At 56.5% G+C, this 16,370-nt stretch overlaps 2 long non-coding RNA genes across 2 annotated transcripts in view; both read right to left on the bottom strand.

Annotated features, from left to right (window-relative positions):
* Positions 1 to 16,040, bottom strand: part of LOC134758130 (uncharacterized) — an 85,143-nt gene extending 69,103 nt beyond the window's left edge. The window contains exons 1-2 of the long non-coding RNA XR_010133044.1: positions 15,961 to 16,040; positions 15,635 to 15,867 (exon numbers count right to left, since the gene is read on the bottom strand). This is a non-coding gene — a long non-coding RNA (uncharacterized lncRNA). The remainder of the gene's footprint in view (positions 1 to 15,634; positions 15,868 to 15,960) is intronic.
* LOC134758132 (uncharacterized) lies at positions 11,782 to 13,254 on the bottom strand. The gene is made up of 3 exons (XR_010133051.1): positions 12,975 to 13,254; positions 12,690 to 12,747; positions 11,782 to 12,596 (listed from the first exon to the last, which is right to left on the bottom strand). It is a non-coding gene; the product is annotated as an uncharacterized lncRNA (long non-coding RNA).
* Positions 16,041 to 16,370: the final 330 nt, after the last annotated feature.

Here is a 16,370-nt window from a genome sequence, read left to right as displayed (position 1 = left end):
CCTAAAACAACCCTAACCCTGGGCCCTGGCCCTGACCCTAAAATAAACCCAACCATGGGCACTCAACCTAAAACAACCCTAACCCTGGGCCCTGACCTAAAACAACCCTAACCCTGGGCCCTGACCCTGACCCTAAAACAACCCTAACCCTGGGCCCTGGCACTAAAACAAGCCTAACCCTGGGCCCATGTCCTGACCCTAAAACATCCCTAACACTGGGCCCTGGCCCTGACCCTAAAACAACCCTAACCCTGGGCCCTGGCCCTGAACTTAAACAACCCTGACGCTGGGCCCTGGCCCAGAACCAAAAACAACCCTAACCCTGGGCCCTGGCCCTGACCCTAAAACAACCCTAACCCTGGGCCCTGGCCCTGACCCTAAAACAAGCCTAACCCTGGGCCCCGGCCCTGACCCTAAAACAACCCTAACCGTGGGCCCTGGCCCTGACCCTAAAACAAACCTAACCCTGGGCCCCGGCCCTGACCCTAAAACAACCCTAACCCTGGGCCCTGGCCCTGACCCTAAAACAACCCTATCACTGGGCCCTCGCCCTGACCCTATAACAAGCCTAACCCTGGGCCCTGGCCCTGACCCTAAAATAACCCTAACCCTGGGCCCTCGCCCTGAACCTAAAACAACCCTAACCCTGGGCCCTGGCCCTGAACCTAAAACAACCCTAACTCTGGGCCCTGTCCCTGACCCTAAAACAAGCCTAACCCTGGGCCCTGGCCCTGACCCTAAAACAAGCCTAACCCTGGGCCCCGGCCCTGACCCTAAAACAACCCTAACCGTGGGCCCTGGCCCTGACCCTAAAACAAACCTAACCCTGGGCCCCGGCCCTGACCCTAAAACAACCCTAACCCTGGGCCCTGGCCCTGACCCTAAAACAACCCTATCCCTGGGCCCTCGCCCTGACCCTATAACAAGCCTAACCCTGGGCCCTGGCCCTGACCCTAAAATAACCCTAACCCTGGGCCCTGGCCCTGACCCTAAACCAACCCTAACCCTGGGTCCTGGCACTACAACAAGCCTAAACCTCGGCCCAGGTCCTGACCCTAAAACAACCCTAACCCTGGGCCCTGGCCCTGACCCTAAAACAACCCTAACACTGTGCCCCGGCCCTGAGCCTAAAACAACCCTAACACTGGGCCGTGGCCCTTACCCTAAAACAAGCCTAACCTTGGGCCCTGGCCCTGACCCTAAAACAAGCCTAACCCTGGGCCCTGGCCCTGACCCTAAAACAACCCTAACCCTGGGCCGTGTCCCTGACCCTAAAACAAGCCTAAACTTTGGACCTGGCCCTGACCCTAAAACAAGCCTAACACTGGGCCCTGGCCCTGACCCTAAAACAAGCCTAACACTGGGCCCTGGCTCTGACACTAAAACAACCCTAACCCTGGGCCCTGGCCCTGACCATAAAACAACCCTAAACTTGGGACCTGGCCCTAAGATAAAACAAGCCTAACCCTGGGCCCTGGCCCTGACCTAAAGCAACCCTAACCCTGGGCCCTGGCCCTGACCTAAAGCAACCCTAACCCTGGGCCCTGGCCCTGACTCTAAAACAACCCTAACCCTGGGCCCTAGCACTAAAACAAGCCTAAACCTGGGCCCAAGTCCTGACCCTAAAACCACCCTAACCCTGGGCCCTGGCCCTGACCCTAAAACAACCCTAAACCAGGGCCCTGGCCTTGACCCTAAAACAACCCTAACCCTGGGCCCTGGCCCTGAACCTAAAACAAGCCTAACCCTGGGCCCTGGCCCTGACCCTAAAACAACCCTAACCCTGGGCCCTGACCCTGACCCTAAAACAAGCCTAACCCTGGGCCCTGGCCGTGACCCTAAAACAACCCTAACCCTGGGCCCTAGCCCTGACCCTAAAACAAGCCTAACCCTGGGCCCTCGCCCTGACCCTAAAACATCCCCAACCCTGGGCCCTGGCCCTAACCCTGACACTAAAACAACCCTAACCCTGGTCCCTGGCTCTGACCCTAAAACAAGCCTAACCCTGGGCCCCGGCCCTGACCCTAAGACAACCCTAACCCTGGGCCCCGGCCCTGACCCTAACACAACCCTAACCCTGGACCCTGGCCCTGACCCTAAAACAACCCTAACCCTGAGCCCCAGCCCTCACCCTAAAACAACCCTAAATGTGGGCCCCGGCCCTGACCCTAAAACAACCCTAACCCTGGGCCCTGGCCCTGACCCTAAAACAAGCATAACCCTGGGCCCTGGCCCTGACCCTAAAACAACCCTAACCATGGGCCCTGTCCCTGACCCTAAAACAAGCCTAACGCTCGGCCCTGGCCCTGACCCTACAACAACCCTACCCCTGGGCCCTGGCCCTGACCCTAAAACAACCCTAACCCTGGGCCCTGTCCCTGACCCTAAAAGAAGCCTAACCCTGGGCCCTGGCCCTGACCCTAAAACAACCCTAACCCTGGGACCTGTCCCTAACCCTAAAAGAAGCCTAACCCTGGGCCCTGTCCCTGACCCTACAACAAGCCTAACCCTGGGCCCCGACCTTAAAAAAACCCTAACCCAGGGCCCTGGCACTAAAACAAGCCTAACCCTGGGCGAAGGTCCTGACCCTAAAACAACCCTAACCCTGGGCCCTGGCCCTGACCCTAAAACAAGCCTAACCCTGGGCCCTGGCCCTGACCCTAAAACAAGCCTAACCGTGGGCCCTGGCCCTGACCCTAAACCAACCCTAACCCTGGGTCCTGGCACTACAACAAGCCTAAACCTCGGCCCAGGTCCTCACCCTAAAACAACCCTAACCCTGGGCCCTGGCCCTGACCCTAAAACAACCCTAACACTGTGCCCCGGCCCTGAGCCTAAAACAACCCTAACACTGGGCCGTGGCCCTTACCCTAAAACAAGCCTAACCTTGGGCCCTGGCCCTGACCCTAAAACAAGCCTAACCCTGGGCCCTGGCCCTGACCCTAAAACAACCCTAACCCTGGGCCCTGTCCCTGACCCTAAAACAAGCCTAAACTTTGGACCTGGCCCTGACCCTAAAACAAGCCTAACACTGGGCCCTGGCCCTGACCCTAAAACAAGCCTAACACTGGGCCCTGGCTCTGACACTAAAACAACCCTAACCCTGGGCCCTGGCCCTGACCCTAAAACAACCCTAAACTTGGGACCTGGCCCTAAGATAAAACAAGCCTAACCCTGGGCCCTGGCCCTGACCTAAAGCAACCCTAACCCTGGGCCCTGGCCCTGACCTAAAGCAACCCTAACCCTGGGCCCTGGCCCTGACTCTAAAACAACCCTAACCCTGGGCCCTAGCACTAAAACAAGCCTAAACCTGGGCCCAAGTCCTGACCCTAAAACCACCCTAACCCTGGGCCCTGGCCCTGACCCTAAAACAACCCTAAACCAGGGCCCTGGCCTTGACCCTAAAACAACCCTAACCCTGGGCCCTGGCCCTGAACCTAAAACAAGCCTAACCCTGGGCCCTGGCCCTGACCCTAAAACAACCCTAACCCTGGGCCCTGGCCCTGACCCTAAAACAAGCCTAACCCTGGGCCCTGGCCGTGACCCTAAAACAACCCTAACCCTGGGCCCTAGCCCTGACCCTAAAACAAGCCTAACCCTGGGCCCTCGCCCTGACCCTAAAACATCCCCAACCCTGGGCCCTGGCCCTAACCCTGACCCTAAAACAACCCTAACCCTGGTCCCTGGCTCTGACCCTAAAACAAGCCTAACCCTGGGCCCCGGCCCTGACCCTAAGACAACCCTAACCCTGGGCCCCGGCCCTGACCCTAACACAACCCTAACCCTGGACCCTGGCCCTGACCCTAAAACAACCCTAACCCTGAGCCCCAGCCCTGACCCTAAAACAACCCTAAACGTGGGCCCCGGCCCTGACCCTAAAACAACCCTAACCCTGGGCCCTGGCCCTGACCCTAAAACAAGCATAACCCTGGGCCCTGGCCCTGACCCTAAAACAACCCTAACCATGGGCCCTGTCCCTGACCCTAAAACAAGCCTAACGCTCGGCCCTGGCCCTGACCCTACAACAACCCTACCCCTGGGCCCTGGCCCTGACCCTAAAACAACCCTAACCCTGGGACCTGGCCCTGACCCTAAAACAACCCTAACCCTGGGCCCTGGCCCTAAAACAAGCCTAACCCTGGGCCCAGGTCCTGACCCTAAAACAACCCTAACACTGGGCCCTGTCCTTGACCCTAAAACAAGCCTAATCCTGGGCCCTGGCCCTGAACCTAAAACAACCCTAACGCTGGGCCCTGGCCCTGAGCCTAAAACAAGCCTAACCCTGGGCCCTTGCCCTGACCCTAAAACAACCCTAACCGTGGGCCCTGGCCCTGACCCTAAAACAAGCCTAACACTAGTCCCTGGCCCTGACCCTAAAACAACCCTAACCCTGGTCCCTGGCCCTGACCCTAAAACAAGCCTAACCCTGGGCCCTGGCCCTGACCCTAAAACAACCCTAACCCTGGGCCCTGGCCCTGACCCTAAAACAACCCTATGCCTCAGCCCTGGCCCTGACCCTAAAACAAGCCTAACCCTGGGCCCTGGCCCTGACCCTAAAACACCCCTAAACCTGGGCCCTGGCCCTGACCCTAAAACAACCCTAATGCTGGGCCCTGGCCCTGACCTAAAACAACCCTGACCCTGGGCCCTGGCCCTGACCCTAAAACAACCCTAACCCTGGGCCCTGGCACTAAAAGAAGCCTAAACCTGGGCCCAGGTCCTGACCCTAAAACAAGCCTAACCCTGGGCCCTGGCCCTGACCCTAAAACAACCCTAACCCTGGGCCCGGGCCCTGACCCTAAAACAACCCTATGCCTGAGCCCTGGCCATGACCTAAAACAACCGTAACCCTGGGCCCTGGCCCTGACCCTAAAACAACCCTAATCCTGGGCCCTGGCACAAAAACAACCCTAACCCTGGGCCCAGGACCCGACGCTAAAACAACCCTAACCCTGGGCCCTGGCCCTGACCCTAAAACAACCCTAACGCTGGGCCCTGTCCCTGACCCTAAAACAAGCCTAACCCTGGGCCCTGTCCCTGACCTAAAACAACCCTGAACCTGGGCCCTGTCCCTGACCCTAAAACAACCCTCACCCTGGGCCCTGGCCCTGACCCTAAAACAACCCTAACCCTGGGCCCTGGCCATGACCCTAAAACAACCCTAACCCTGGGCCCTGATCCTAAAACAAGCCGAACCCTGGGCCCTGAACCTAAAAAAACCCTAACCCTGGGCCCTGGCACTAAAACAAGCCTAACCCTGGGTCCTGGCCCTGACCCTAAAACAAACCAAACCCTGGGCCCTGGCCCTGACCCTAAAATAAACCCAACCATGGGCACTCACCCTAAAACAACCCTAACCCTGAGCCCTGACCCTAAAACAACCCTAAGCCTGGGACCTGGCCATGACCCTAAAACAACCCTAACCCTGGGCCCTGGCCCTGACCCTAAAATAAACCCAACCATGGGCACTCAACCTAAAACAACCCTAACCCTGGGCCCTGACCTAAAACAACCCTAACCCTGGGCCCTGACCCTGACCCTAAAACAACCCTAACCCTGGGCCCTGGCACTAAAACAAGCCTAACCCTGGGCCCATGTCCTGACCCTAAAACATCCCTAACACTGGGCCCTGGCCCTGACCCTAAAACAACCCTAACCCTGGGCCCTGGCCCTGAACTTAAACAACCCTGACGCTGGGCCCTGGCCCAGAACCAAAAACAACCCTAACCCTGGGCCCTGGCCCTGACCCTAAAACAACCCTAACCCTGGGCCCTGGCCCTGACCCTAAAACAAGCCTAACCCTGGGCCACGGCCCTGACCCTAAAACAACCCTAACCGTGGGCCCTGGCCCTGACCCTAAAACAAACCTAACCCTGGGCCCCGGCCCTGACCCTAAAACAACCCTAACCCTGGGCCCTGGCCCTGACCCTAAAACAACCCTATCACTGGGCCCTCGCCCTGACCCTATAACAAGCCTAACCCTGGGCCCTGGCCCTGACCCTAAAATAACCCTAACCCTGGGCCCTCGCCCTGAACCTAAAACAACCCTAACCCTGGGCCCTGGCCCTGAACCTAAAACAACCCTAACTCTGGGCCCTGTCCCTGACCCTAAAACAAGCCTAACCCTGGGCCCTGGCCCTGACCCTAAAACAAGCCTAACCCTGGGCCCCGGCCCTGACCCTAAAACAACCCTAACCGTGGGCCCTGGCCCTGACCCTAAAACAAACCTAACCCTGGGCCCCGGCCCTGACCCTAAAACAACCCTAACCCTGGGCCCTGGCCCTGACCCTAAAACAACCCTATCCCTGGGCCCTCGCCCTGACCCTATAACAAGCCTAACCCTGGGCCCTGGCCCTGACCCTAAAATAACCCTAACCCTGGGCCCTCGCCCTGAACCTAAAACAACCCTAACCCTGGGCCCTGGCCCTGAACCTAAAACAACCCTAACTCTGGGCCCTGTCCCTAACCCTAAAACAAGCCTAACCCTGGGCCCTAGCCCTGACCCTAAAACAAGCCTAACCCTGGGACCTGTCCCTGACCCTAAAAGAAGCCTAACCCTGGGCCCTGGCCCTGACCCTAAAACAACCCTAACCCTGGGACCTGTCCCTAACCCTAAAAGAAGCCTAACCCTGGGCCCTGTCCCTGACCCTAAAACAAGCCTAACCCTGGGCCCCGACCTTAAAAAAACCCTAACCCAGGGCCCTGGCACTAAAACAAGCCTAACCCTGGGCGAAGGTCCTGACCCTAAAACAACCCTAACCCTGGGCCCTGGCCCTGACCCTAAAACAAGCCTAACCCTGGGCCCTGGCCCTGACCCTAAAACAAGCCTAACCGTGGGCCCTGGCCCTGACCCTAAACCAACCCTAACCCTGGGTCCTGGCACTACAACAAGCCTAAACCTCGGCCCAGGTCCTGACCCTAAAACAACCCTAACCCTGGGCCCTGGCCCTGACCCTAAAACAACCCTAACACTGTGCCCCGGCCCTGAGCCTAAAACAACCCTAACACTGGGCCGTGGCCCTTACCCTAAAACAAGCCTAACCTTGGGCCCTGGCCCTGACCCTAAAACAAGCCTAACCCTGGGCCCTGGCCCTGACCCTAAAACAACCCTAACCCTGGGCCGTGTCCCTGACCCTAAAACAAGCCTAAACTTTGGACCTGGCCCTGACCCTAAAACAAGCCTAACACTGGGCCCTGGCCCTGACCCTAAAACAAGCCTAACACTGGGCCCTGGCTCTGACACTAAAACAACCCTAACCCTGGGCCCTGGCCCTGACCATAAAACAACCCTAAACTTGGGACCTGGCCCTAAGATAAAACAAGCCTAACCCTGGGCCCTGGCCCTGACCTAAAGCAACCCTAACCCTGGGCCCTGGCCCTGACCTAAAGCAACCCTAACCCTGGGCCCTGGCCCTGACTCTAAAACAACCCTAACCCTGGGCCCTAGCACTAAAACAAGCCTAAACCTGGGCCCAAGTCCTGACCCTAAAACCACCCTAACCCTGGGCCCTGGCCCTGACCCTAAAACAACCCTAAACCAGGGCCCTGGCCTTGACCCTAAAACAACCCTAACCCTGGGCCCTGGCCCTGAACCTAAAACAAGCCTAACCCTGGGCCCTGGCCCTGACCCTAAAACAACCCTAACCCTGGGCCCTGACCCTGACCCTAAAACAAGCCTAACCCTGGGCCCTGGCCGTGACCCTAAAACAACCCTAACCCTGGGCCCTAGCCCTGACCCTAAAACAAGCCTAACCCTGGGCCCTCGCCCTGACCCTAAAACATCCCCAACCCTGGGCCCTGGCCCTAACCCTGACACTAAAACAACCCTAACCCTGGTCCCTGGCTCTGACCCTAAAACAAGCCTAACCCTGGGCCCCGGCCCTGACCCTAAGACAACCCTAACCCTGGGCCCCGGCCCTGACCCTAACACAACCCTAACCCTGGACCCTGGCCCTGACCCTAAAACAACCCTAACCCTGAGCCCCAGCCCTGACCCTAAAACAACCCTAAATGTGGGCCCCGGCCCTGACCCTAAAACAACCCTAACCCTGGGCCCTGGCCCTGACCCTAAAACAAGCATAACCCTGGGCCCTGGCCCTGACCCTAAAACAACCCTAACCATGGGCCCTGTCCCTGACCCTAAAACAAGCCTAACGCTCGGCCCTGGCCCTGACCCTACAACAACCCTACCCCTGGGCCCTGGCCCTGACCCTAAAACAACCCTAACCCTGGGCCCTGTCCCTGACCCTAAAAGAAGCCTAACCCTGGGCCCTGGCCGTGACCCTAAAACAACCCTAACCCTGGGACCTGTCCCTAACCCTAAAAGAAGCCTAACCCTGGGCCCTGTCCCTGACCCTAAAACAAGCCTAACCCTGGGCCCCGACCTTAAAAAAACCCTAACCCAGGGCCCTGGCACTAAAACAAGCCTAACCCTGGGCGAAGGTCCTGACCCTAAAACAACCCTAACCCTGGGCCCTGGCCCTGACCCTAAAACAAGCCTAACCCTGGGCCCTGGCCCTGACCCTAAAACAAGCCTAACCGTGGGCCCTGGCCCTGACCCTAAACCAACCCTAACCCTGGGTCCTGGCACTACAACAAGCCTAAACCTCGGCCCAGGTCCTCACCCTAAAACAACCCTAAACCTGGGCCCTGGCCCTGACCCTAAAACAACCCTAACACTGTGCCCCGGCCCTGAGCCTAAAACAACCCTAACACTGGGCCGTGGCCCTTACCCTAAAACAAGCCTAACCTTGGGCCCTGGCCCTGACCCTAAAACAAGCCTAACCCTGGGCCCTGGCCCTGACCCTAAAACAACCCTAACCCTGGGCCCTGTCCCTGACCCTAAAACAAGCCTAAACTTTGGACCTCGCCCTGACCCTAAAACAAGCCTAACACTGGGCCCTGGCCCTGACCCTAAAACAAGCCTAACACTGGGCCCTGGCTCTGACACTAAAACAACCCTAACCCTGGGCCCTGGCCCTGACCCTAAAACAACCCTAAACTTGGGACCTGGCCCTAAGATAAAACAAGCCTAACCCTGGGCCCTGGCCCTGACCTAAAGCAACCCTAACCCTGGGCCCTGGCCCTGACCTAAAGCAACCCTAACCCTGGGCCCTGGCCCTGACTCTAAAACAACCCTAACCCTGGGCCCTAGCACTAAAACAAGCCTAAACCTGGGCCCAAGTCCTGACCCTAAAACCACCCTAACCCTGGGCCCTGGCCCTGACCCTAAAACAACCCTAAACCAGGGCCCTGGCCTTGACCCTAAAACAACCCTAACCCTGGGCCCTGGCCCTGAACCTAAAACAAGCCTAACCCTGGGCCCTGGCCCTGACCCTAAAACAACCCTAACCCTGGGCCCTGGCCCTGACCCTAAAACAAGCCTAACCCTGGGCCCTGGCCGTGACCCTAAAACAACCCTAACCCTGGGCCCTAGCCCTGACCCTAAAACAAGCCTAACCCTGGGCCCTCGCCCTGACCCTAAAACATCCCCAACCCTGGGCCCTGGCCCTAACCCTGACCCTAAAACAACCCTAACCCTGGTCCCTGGCTCTGACCCTAAAACAAGCCTAACCCTGGGCCCCGGCCCTGACCCTAAGACAACCCTAACCCTGGGCCCCGGCCCTGACCCTAACACAACCCTAACCCTGGACCCTGGCCCTGACCCTAAAACAACCCTAACCCTGAGCCCCAGCCCTGACCCTAAAACAACCCTAAACGTGGGCCCCGGCCCTGACCCTAAAACAACCCTAACCCTGGGCCCTGGCCCTGACCCTAAAACAAGCATAACCCTGGGCCCTGGCCCTGACCCTAAAACAACCCTAACCATGGGCCCTGTCCCTGACCCTAAAACAAGCCTAACGCTCGGCCCTGGCCCTGACCCTACAACAACCCTACCCCTGGGCCCTGGCCCTGACCCTAAAACAACCCTAACCCTGGGACCTGGCCCTGACCCTAAAACAACCCTAACCCTGGGCCCTGGCCCTAAAACAAGCCTAACCCTGGGCCCAGGTCCTGACCCTAAAACAACCCTAACACTGGGCCCTGTCCTTGACCCTAAAACAAGCCTAATCCTGGGCCCTGGCCCTGAACCTAAAACAACCCTAACGCTGGGCCCTGGCCCTGAGCCTAAAACAAGCCTAACCCTGGGCCCTTGCCCTGACCCTAAAACAACCCTAACCGTGGGCCCTGGCCCTGACCCTAAAACAAGCCTAACACTAGTCCCTGGCCCTGACCCTAAAACAACCCTAACCCTGGTCCCTGGCCCTGACCCTAAAACAAGCCTAACCCTGGGCCCTGGCCCTGACCCTAAAACAACCCTAACCCTGGGCCCTGGCCCTGACCCTAAAACAACCCTATGCCTCAGCCCTGGCCCTGACCCTAAAACAAGCCTAACCCTGGGCCCTGGCCCTGACCCTAAAACACCCCTAAACCTGGGCCCTGGCCCTGACCCTAAAACAACCCTAATGCTGGGCCCTGGCCCTGACCTAAAACAACCCTGACCCTGGGCCCTGGCCCTGACCCTAAAACAACCCTAACCCTGGGCCCTGGCACTAAAAGAAGCCTAAACCTGGGCCCAGGTCCTGACCCTAAAACAAGCCTAACCCTGGGCCCTGGCCCTGACCCTAAAACAACCCTAACCCTGGGCCCGGGCCCTGACCCTAAAACAACCCTATGCCTGAGCCCTGGCCATGACCTAAAACAACCGTAACCCTGGGCCCTGGCCCTGACCCTAAAACAACCCTAATCCTGGGCCCTGGCACAAAAACAACCCTAACCCTGGGCCCAGGACCCGACGCTAAAACAACCCTAACCCTGGGCCCTGGCCCTGACCCTAAAACAACCCTAACGCTGGGCCCTGTCCCTGACCCTAAAACAAGCCTAACCCTGGGCCCTGTCCCTGACCTAAAACAACCCTGACCCTGGGCCCTGTCCCTGACCCTAAAACAACCCTCACCCTGGGCCCTGGCCCTGACCCTAAAACAACCCTAACCCTGGGCCCTGGCCATGACCCTAAAACAACCCTAACCCTGGGCCCTGATCCTAAAACAAGCCTAACCCTGGGCCCTGAACCTAAAAAAACCCTAACCCTGGGCCCTGGCACTAAAACAAGCCTAACCCTGGGTCCTGGCCCTGACCCTAAAACAAACCAAACCCTGGGCCCTGGCCCTGACCCTAAAATAAACCCAACCATGGGCACTCACCCTAAAACAACCCTAACCCTGAGCCCTGACCCTAAAACAACCCTAAGCCTGGGACCTGGCCATGACCCTAAAACAACCCTAACCCTGGGCCCCAGCCCTGACCCTAAAGCAACCCTAACCCTGGGCCCTGACACTGACCCTAAAACAACCCTAACCCTGGGCCCCGGCCCTGACCCTAAAACAAACCTAACCCTGGGCCCCGGCCCTGACCCTAAAACAACCCTAACCCTGGGCCCCGGCCCTGACCCTAAAACAACCCTAACCCTGGGCCCCGGCCCTCACCCTAAAACAACGCTAACCCTGAGCCCCGGCCCTGACCCTAAAACAACCCTAAACCTGGGCCCCGGCCCTGACCCTAAAACATGCCTAACCCTGGGCCCTGGCCCTGACCCTGAAACAAACCTAACCCTGGGCCGTGGCCCAAATTGTAATGAGGTCTGTTGGGCAAAATTCCATATAAGCATAGTATCAATTAATAAAGCAAATCGTGATAAATTAGTACGATTGACTTTCTGGAGTTTCTGACAATAAAAGTAAGGAAAATGCAGAACACAAAGACAGAGAGTAAAAAGAGAAATTAGGAAAGCATTCTACATGTTTAATAGGAAGACACTGGCCGTGTTCGTGCAGCGGCAGTATGTCGTGACATGACATACTTTGGAGAGAAGTTAACAGATGAGGAAGTTGATAAAAATCGTCAGAGGACCAAAATACTGGTAGCGACACTCAAGGAAACCACGAAATTTCCATAACTTATGTCAGCAAAGTGGGAATATTGTACAGTGTGTGTTGAAGTTCCTATACAACATTGTTTATCTGCCGTTTGTTTGTTTGTAAGCAATGTATATACTAACAGTTCTTCTTGCTGTCAAAAGAATATGTGTGAATAAGTCATTTTAACTTATTCTTCTGTTTTTCTTTTATCTTCCTGCCATCATCCCACAGCCTTACTTTAGAAATTTTTTCTTTAGAAAATTGAACAAGTGCTCCTTGTGGTGGCACATACCTCGAGGATGGGAGGCAGGGGTGGAAGGGTCACTTGAGGCCATTAGTTTGACAGCAGCCTGGCCAACAAAGTGAGACCCCATGTCTGCAAAACAATGTAAAAATTAGCCAAGTATCATCATGTATACCTACAGTCCCAGCTACCTCAACTTACGGAGAAAGTTCAGGGCCTGGAGACAAGGCTGGGAGGCAGGAGCTGGGTCTAAAGAGGCCATTGGAACGATGGAGCTGTGCCTGTGGAGGCTGTTGTGAGGCAGTAGGCTCATCTGCGGAGACTGCCGTGAGGTAGGCTATGGGCCTAAATAGGCCATTGTGAGTCATGAGCTTGGTCTGTAGAGGCTGACTGGAGAGAGTTCTGGGCCTGGCGAGGCTGCCGGGAGGTAGGAGCTGGGCCAAAAGATTTAAGCGCATTTACGTTTATTAGGCACTTCATTTCCATTATTACACTGGAATATATAATAAAATAATTATAGAACTCACCATAATGTAGAATCAGTGGGCGTGTTAAGCTTGTTTTCCTGAAACTGGATGGTCCCACCTGAGCGTGATGGGAGAAAGTGACAGATCAATAGGTATTAGATTCTCATAAGAACAGCGCAACCTAGATCCCTCACATGCACGGTTCACAACAGGGTGCGTTCTCCTATGAGAATCTAATGCTGCTGCTCATCTGAGAAGGTGGAGCTCAGGCGGGAATGTGAGCAAAGGGGAGTGGCTGTAAATACAGACGAAGCTTCCCTCACTCCCTCACTCGACACCACTCACCTGCTGTGTGGCTCCTTACGGCTCCATGGCTCAGGGGTTGGGGACCCCTGCTCAAGTGCATCCAAAGCGACCCTTCCCACACCAGTCTTCATAGTAGTCAAGTGCAGCAACCACTTAGCTCCCAAGGTGTGTGCCTCAGCTGGCATTTCATCACAATCAACAATAAGTGGTAGCTTGAGTCGTTGTGAGGTCACTTCCTGGAAATCACCCTAACCCTGGGCCCCGGGCCCTGACCCTAAAACCCTAACCCTGGGCCCCGGGCCCTGACCCTAAAACCCTAACCCTGGGCCCCGGTCCCTGACCCTGAAGCCCTAACCCTGGGCCCCGGGACCGGACCCTGAAGCCCTAACTCTGGGCCCCGGTCCCTGACCCTGAAGCCCTAACCCTGGGCCCCGGGCCCTGACCCTGAAGCCCTAACCCTGGGCCCCGGGCCCGGATCCAGAAGCCCTAACCCTGGGCCCCGGGCCCTGACCCTGAAGCCCTAAACCTGGGCCCCGGGCCCTGACCCTGAAGCCCTAACCCTGGGCCCCGGGCCCTGAACCTGAAGCCCAAACCCTGGGCCCCGTGCCCTGACCCTGAAGCCCAAACCCTGGGCACCGGCCCTGACCCTGAAGCCCTAACCCTGGGCCCCGGTCCCTGACCCTGAAGCCCTAACACTGGGCCCCGGGCCCTGACCCTGAAGCCCTAACTCTGGGCCTCGGGCCCTGACCCTGAAGCCCTAACCCTGGGCCCTGGCACTAAAACAAGCCTAACCCTGGGCCCAGGTCCTGACCCTAAAACAACCCTAACCCTGGGCCCTAGCCCTGACCCTAAAACAAGCCTAACACTGGGCCCTGGCCCTGACCCTAAAACAAGCCTAACCGTGGGCCCTGGCCCTGACCTACAACAACCCTAAACCTGGGCCCTGGCCCCGACCCTAAAACAACCCTAACCCTAGGCCCTGGCCCTGACCCTAAAACAACCCTAAACCTGGGACCTGGCCCTGACCTAAAACAACCCTAACCCTAGGCCCTGGCCCTGACCTAAAACAACCCTAAACCTGGGCCCTGGCCCTGACCCTAAAAAAACCCTAACCCTGGGCCCTGGCACTAAAACAAGCCTAAGCCTGGGCCCAGGTCCAGACCCTAAAACAACCCTAACCCTGGGCCCTGGCCCTCTCCCTAAAACAACCCTAACCCTGGGCTCTGGCCCCGACCCTCAAACAACCCTAACCCTGGGCCCTGGCCCTCACCCTAAAACAAACCCAACCCTGTGCCCTCACCCTAAAACAACCCTAACCCTGGGCCCTGACCCTAAAACAAACCTAACCCTGGGCCCTGACGCTAAAATAACCCTAACCCTGGGCCCTGATCCTAAAACAACCCTAACCCTGGGCCCTGGCCCTGAACCTAAAACAACCCTAAACCTAGGCCCTGGCCCTGACCCTAAAACAACCCTAACCCTAGGCCGTGGCCCAGACCCTAAAACAACCCTAACCCTGGGCCCTGGCCCTGAACCGAAAACAACCCTAACCCTGTGCCCGGGCCCTGACCCGAAAACAACCCTAAGCCTGGGCCCCGGCCCTGACCCTAAAACAACCCTAACCCTGGGCCCCAGCCCTGACCCTAAAGCAACCCTAACCCTGGGCCCTGACACTGAACCTAAAACAACCCTAACCCTGGGCCCCGGCCCTGACCCTAAAACAAACCTAACCCTGGGCCCCGGCCCTGACCCTAAAACAACCCTAACCCTGGGCCCCGGCCCTGACCCTAAAACAACCCTAACCCTGGGCCCCGGCCCTGACCCTAAAACAACGCTAACCCTGAGCCCCGGCCCTGACCCTAAAACAACCCTAAACCTGGGCCCCGGCCCTGACCCTAAAACATGCCTAACCCTGGGCCCTGGCCCTGACCCTGAAACAAACCTAACCCTGGGCCCTGGCCCAAATTGTAATGAGGTCTGTTGGGCAAAATTCCATATAAGCATAGTATCAATTAATAAAGCAAATCGTGATAAATTAGTACGATTGACTTTCTGGAGTTTCTGACAATAAAAGTAAGGAAAGTGCAGAACACAAAGACAGAGAGTAAAAAGAGAAATTAGGAAAGCATTCTACATGTTTAATAGGAAGACACTGGCCGTGTTCGTGCAGCGGCAGTATGTCGTGACATGACATACTTTGGAGAGAAGTTAACAGATGAGGAAGTTGATAAAAATCGTCAGAGGACCAAAATACTGGTAGCGACACTCAAGGAAACCACGAAATTTCCATAACTTATGTCAGCAAAGTGGGAATATTGTACAGTGTGTGTTGAAGTTCCTATACAACATTGTTTATCTGCCGTTTGTTTGTTTGTAAGCAATGTATATACTAACAGTTCTTCTTGCTGTCAAAAGAATATGTGTGAATAAGTCATTTTAACTTATTCTTCTGTTTTTCTTTTATCTTCCTGCCATCATCCCACAGCCTTACTTTAGAAATTTTTTCTTTAGAAAATTGAACAAGTGCTCCTTGTGGTGGCACATACCTCGAGGATGGGAGGCAGGGGTGGAAGGGTCACTTGAGGCCATTAGTTTGACAGCAGCCTGGCCAACAAAGTGAGACCCCATGTCTGCAAAACAATGTAAAAATTAGCCAAGTATCGTCATGTATACCTACAGTCCCAGCTACCTCAACTTACGGAGAAAGTTCAGGGCCTGGAGAGAAGGCTGGGCGGCAGGAGCTGGGTCTAAAGAGGCCATTGTAACGATGGAGCTGTGCCTGTGGAGGCTGTTGTGAGGCAGTAGGCTCATCTGCGGAGACTGCCGTGAGGTAGGCTATGGGCCTAAATAGGCCATTGTGAGTCATGAGCTTGGTCTGTAGAGGCTGACTGGAGAGAGTTCTGGGCCTGGCGAGGCTGCCGGGAGGTAGGAGCTGGGCCAAAAGATTTAAGCGCATTTACGTTTATTAGGCACTTCATTTCCATTATTACACTGGAATATATAATAAAATAATTATAGAACTCACCATAATGTAGAATCAGTGGGCGTGTTAAGCTTGTTTTCCTGAAACTGGATGGTCCCACCTGAGCGTGATGGGAGAAAGTGACAGATCAATAGGTATTAGATTCTCATAAGAACAGCGCAACCTAGATCCCTCACATGCACGGTTCACAACAGGGTGCGTTCTCCTATGAGAATCTAATGCTGCTGCTCATCTGAGAAGGTGGAGCTCAGGCGGGAATGTGAGCAAAGGGGAGTGGCTGTAAATACAGACGAAGCTTCCCTCACTCCCTCACTCGACACCACTCACCTGCTGTGTGGCTCCTTACGGCTCCATGGCTCAGGGGTTGGGGACCCCTGCTCAAGTGCATCCAAAGCGACCCTTCCCACACCAGTCTTCATAGTAGTCAAGTGCAGCAACCACTTAGCTCCCAA

This window comes from Gorilla gorilla, chromosome 2 (genome assembly GCF_029281585.2).
Source record: "Gorilla gorilla gorilla isolate KB3781 chromosome 2, NHGRI_mGorGor1-v2.1_pri, whole genome shotgun sequence".
Taxonomy (NCBI): domain Eukaryota; kingdom Metazoa; phylum Chordata; class Mammalia; order Primates; family Hominidae; genus Gorilla; species Gorilla gorilla.
Note: the sequence above shows the minus strand (reverse complement) of the source record. Positions and strands in the feature narration are given on the sequence as shown.